The sequence below is a fragment of the Peromyscus californicus genome, unplaced genomic scaffold (assembly GCF_007827085.1).
Source record: "Peromyscus californicus insignis strain IS unplaced genomic scaffold, ASM782708v3 Scaffold_6__1_contigs__length_162567912, whole genome shotgun sequence".
Lineage (NCBI taxonomy): Eukaryota > Metazoa > Chordata > Mammalia > Rodentia > Cricetidae > Peromyscus > Peromyscus californicus.
Window position 1 is genome coordinate 45,011,384 of NW_026294584.1, and position 4,967 is coordinate 45,016,350.

The following is a 4,967-nucleotide window of genomic DNA, read 5'->3' on the forward strand; positions in this document are numbered from 1 at the left end:
GGCAAGTTCCATTGATTGCAGTTCACTCTCATACCTTCAGCCTTCCTCTATAGTTGTTATAGTGTAAATGTTTGTCCTTTTGGAAACTCATGTTACAATTTAGGTGCCACTGTAATGGGGTGAGGGGTAGAATGGTAAGGAAGCCATTGAGCCATGTGGGCTTTTTTCCCATTGATGAGATCACTGCCATCATAAAGAGTGTGTTTCCCTCTTAGTCTCTTGTCTTTTTGTCTTTTATCATGGAATGAGGTGGAAAGAAGATCCTCATTGGGTGCTAGGGTCTTCATCTTAGATTTCTTAAACTCTAGAATTATGAGGAACTCAATATCTGCTTTTTTTTCCCAATATGTCTTTTATTGTCCCAAAAGACACCCCAAATCGTACTTAAATTCAGGATCTTGTTTCTGGAGCTGGGTAACTCAGGTCTCACTCATCGGCCTGCTGCACTATTCCCTTTTCAGACACATAGATACCATTAAAAAACTTTCTGATATCCTTGTTTTGAGCTGTTGTGGCTTGCTGAATCAGAGCTGCTGAATTTGAAACAAGTTCGATATCATTTCCTTCAAGGATTAATACATCCTTCTGGCCTTGACAGACAGAACAAGCAATACCTGTCCTCATCTGAACCCTGTGGATGTAATTTTCACCCAAGAAATTTCAGATTTCAACCAAAGCCCCATTCTTCTGAATAATGACATTGTTGGGGAAGTGAGTATACACAAACCTTATCTTGTAGCAGAAGCCCAGTGTAACACCCTTGCTCATGTTCTGAACGTGACTGCAGATGGTTTCAGACAGTGGTCAGTTCCTTTCTGTTACCCCACCATTTGTCAACCCGGAGCTTCTTCTTCTTCCCAAGGAGAATCAGTTCTACATTGATGTGATTGAAGTCCCTCCAGAGGGTTCCTCTGGGGCCCTTCACAATGACTGTGCGCTCCCAGTCTTTGATATTTTGTGATAGCAGCAGAAATAGACCACAGTCCTGTGTGGCCCCATATGGACCACCCAATATCTCACCTTGGAAAAAATAGTTGTCTCTTCCCCTGTAGTTCATTTAAGAATCTTTCAATGCCCAGTAACAGTGACTTTAAAAACTAAACAACCAGGAGAGGTAGATGCTAGAAGAGGATGTGTTAGGGGTGACAGCTGGTTATTGAGACCATCTTTGTTCTGAGGTAGTGGCCAGGATGGACACACGCTAAGAAGGCTGGGAGCTTGGGAGTATGTTCAACCAAGGGAACTATAGACAAATATCTGTCCATGGGTAGCTGTTCATCTCCTGATTCTTCAGCTCTGTTCTTCATTCAGTAGCTGGAGTTTTGATTCCTGGACTCTAAGATATAACAAAGCAGAGAACAGTGTTAGGTTCAGGCCCAGGAGGGCAAGTCTTCAGCTCGTGTTTAAAGCAGAGTGCGATTTAGACAGGGTTACCGCCTCCTACACTTCACTTCCATGACACTGACCTGTGGTCTGCTGTTCTGAAGGGACAGGGACAGGAACAGACACCGGGTGCTGTGAAGAAGATGAGGAAGAAAAAAGAAGATGAGGTGGAAGGGGAAGAGAGCTTCCAAGACTTGAGCCCAACTTCTTCCATAAAAAGAAACATAGGCTTATTCATATTAAAAATGAAACATTATGACACCTGGAAATTAAGACATGGTGCCACCCAGATCTTTGTTGTTGTTGTTGTTGTTGTTGTTGTTGTTGTTGTTGTTTTTCTGAGATGGAGGACCCGGCTGTTGGAGGAAGAGTGTGGCTGTGGGTTTGGGGAGGGAGGAGGACACACAAGGCCATCGCTCTGCTGATGACTAGCTCAGGCTTTCTCTCTGTGGTTTCTGAGGGGGCTCAGGATAGGGACCACTTATGTAGGTATGGAGTGGGGATGGTAGCAGTGACTGAGCCTGGAGTACGGCTTCTATGGGCTTGTTGCTCTATCCTAAGTGTCTCTTGGTTTTAGCCTGTGGAGGTTTCTGAAGATCAGGTGGCAGGTCATGAGGGGCAGAAGGCCATGGTACTTTCCAGCCAAGAAAATCAGGATGCAACCTGAATACTTGTAGCTGCCAAAGTTTTTCTTGAGGCTCAGAAAATCCCCACGGGCCACAGGACTAGGCTTTCTAGAGACCAGGTGATCAGAAGGAGGAATGTTGGCTTTTTGGTTTTGTTTTCAAAGATTTAGCAAACCTAGGTCCTAAATATTTCATATCCATCAGGGCCCTTTGCGTCTTTGTTGTAATGTCAAGTCAGCCAACACATGTAGACTTCTCCCCTTCATTATTATCCCTCATTAGGATCAAGTTACCCACAACAATGTACAAAGCTTTTCCTGCCCCTCTCCCACACCCTTCCTAACAAGGAACATAAAGAACCACAGAGGAATGGAGAATAGACAAAAGCGATTCCTTCCTCCCACTGGCTTTTTGTCCTTCAACTGCCTAACTGGGCTCCAAGAACAATCTAGATCCCATGCAAAGTTTCTTGACATGGATGTCTGCCACTGCCTAGCCAGCCAGACTCATACCAATACCATGTTTGGGGCAGCCAGTATTGTAGTTTGAATTTAGGAAATATCCCGCATAAGCTCACATATTTGGACACTTGAGCCTTAGCTGGTGGTTCTGTTTGGGAAGGTTATAGAACGCACGAGGGCTGGAGCCTCCCTGGGGGAAGTATGCCATTGGGGCCAGGCTTTGAGGCTTTATCATCCGACAACACTTGCTTCTCTTTCTGTTTTCTCTGTGTGAGACGATGTGATCAGCCAGTTTCCTGTACCCACTGCCACGTTTTCCCTCCCACACTGGACTCTATACCTCTGGAACCATAGCCCAAACAAAGCCTTTCTCCCTTAAGCTGTTTTTGTCTGGGAATTGTGTCACAGACACAGAAAAAAAACCCAACATAGCCAGCCTGTTCTAAGCCATGGTTGACTTGGCCAAAGCCTGAATCAGTGAGTCCAGTCACAGGCTGCTCTCAGCCCACTAAACTCCCTACCATGGGAACTGAGCTAAGAGAGCACATGGGTTTCCTAGTTGATGGGTATTTGTGTGGGAAAATCATGAAAACCTCGGAGTTGCAGTAACCATGCTGAGACAGGAGTCTATCATTGGCGGCAGCTTAAACTTGGAGTCTATTGAAAGCTCTTCTCCCAGCCCCTTGAGAGTTACACTTCGTTAGTGGTCTTTCTTTCTGTATTATTATTAATTATTATTATTATTAGAATTTCATATAATGAATTTTGAATATATTTACCTCCCTCTCCAAGCTTCTCCCATTACCATCCTTTCTACCCTCTCACCCCTTCCGACCCATTTTTGAGGTTTCCTCTTTCTTGTTTCTTTCTCATCAAGTCCAGTTTGTGTTGCCTGGATATTCTTGGGAGTAGGGCCCACCTTTTGTGTGGTCAGCTGACAAGGGGGGCACATGTCATTTAAGGGAGTTGATTCTCCCTCTTCAGCAACTTTCAGACAGCCTTAGCCCCTCAGCTAGTGGCAGGGTTTTTGTCTGTGCCTTCCCTCTTTTATACTAGGAAGTTCACAATTGCTGTGAGTTCATCTGCACATCTTTCCTGTTGTATCTGAAAAACACCGTGTCTTAGTTAGGGTTTACTACTGCTATGAGGAGACACCATGACCTCCGCAACTCTTATAAATAAAACACTTAACTGTGGGTGGCCACTTACAGTTTCAGAGGTTCAGTCATTCATGGCAGGGAGCAAGGCAGCATGCAGGCAGGCATGGTGCTGGAGAAACAGCTGAGTGTCCTACATCTTACAGGCAACAGGAAGTTGACTGACTCACTGGGCAGTATCCTGAATACATGAAACCTCAAAGCCTGCCTGCACAATGACACACTTCTTCCAACAGGCCACACCCACTCCAACAAAGCCATACCTCCTAATAGTGCCGCTCCCTATGAGATTATGGGATTATGGGGGCCAATTACATTTAAACTACCACACACCATTTGGTGTTATAGACCACCTCTGGCTCTTTTACAAAAAGGTCTTGTGGCCTTTTTTGTTTTGTTTTCTTTCTAAGATGTATTTTTATTTTATGTGTGTGGGTGTTTTGCCTACTAGTACGTGTGTGCACCACATGCATGCAGTACCTCCAGAGGTCAGAAGATGGGACTGGACACTCTGGAACTAGATGCCTATTAGCCCCCATATGGGTGCTGGATTTTGAACCCAGATCCTCTAAAAAAGTAATCAGTGCTCTTAAACACTGAGCCACCTCTTCAGCCCTACCTCTGGTTCTTACAGTCTTTCTATTTCCTCTTCCATAAAGATCACACCGAGCCTTACAGGAGGAATGTGAAATGAAGGCCCAACTTAGGGCTGAGCACTCTGCAGTCTTTTATTTTGTGGATGTTGACCCGTTGGAGGGTCTCTGTGTTGATTTCCATCTACTGCAAGAAGTTTCTCTGATAAGGGTTGAGAGATTTCATCCTTCTCTTGTTTCTTCTTGCCCTGTCTTAAGTGTGAACAGCTGGCTATTTGCCCTCACTAGAGAGCAAATGTATTTAATGCACACCCACCACCACCACCACCACCACCACCACCACCACCACCACCACCACCACCACCAATTGACCCAGCACCCAGTGGGCACTCAATAAATGGTGACTGAAATGATCTGAGCACATGTGAGCTAACCTTGCCTCTTTTCCTTTCTGTTTCTTCTGGTTTGGGCCGAGATTCTCCCAGGGCATGGTGGCATAGGGCAATCCTGGACACGTCTGTAGCCTGGAAGCAGCACAATCATTTGAAACAACAACCTGAAGTCACTTTCTAGCCATTGTTCCCCAGGAGAAAAGATAGTGTCTGTCGTACTTTGTCTATTCGAGCATTGTAAAGTAGAGGTCTAGGTAGTGCCCCAGCAGCTCCCGGGGGCTTTAGAGTTAGAGCCCATCTCTGGTCTGGGTGGGAGAGGGTTAGGGCTTTGTTTTTGTAGGTCAGTGCTCCTACT

At 45.4% G+C, this 4,967-nt stretch overlaps 1 pseudogene; it reads right to left on the reverse strand.

The window, feature by feature from the left end:
• Positions 1 to 426: 426 nt before the first annotated feature.
• On the reverse strand, positions 427 to 1,057 carry LOC128099516 (60S ribosomal protein L9-like; annotated as a pseudogene).
• Positions 1,058 to 4,967: the final 3,910 nt, after the last annotated feature.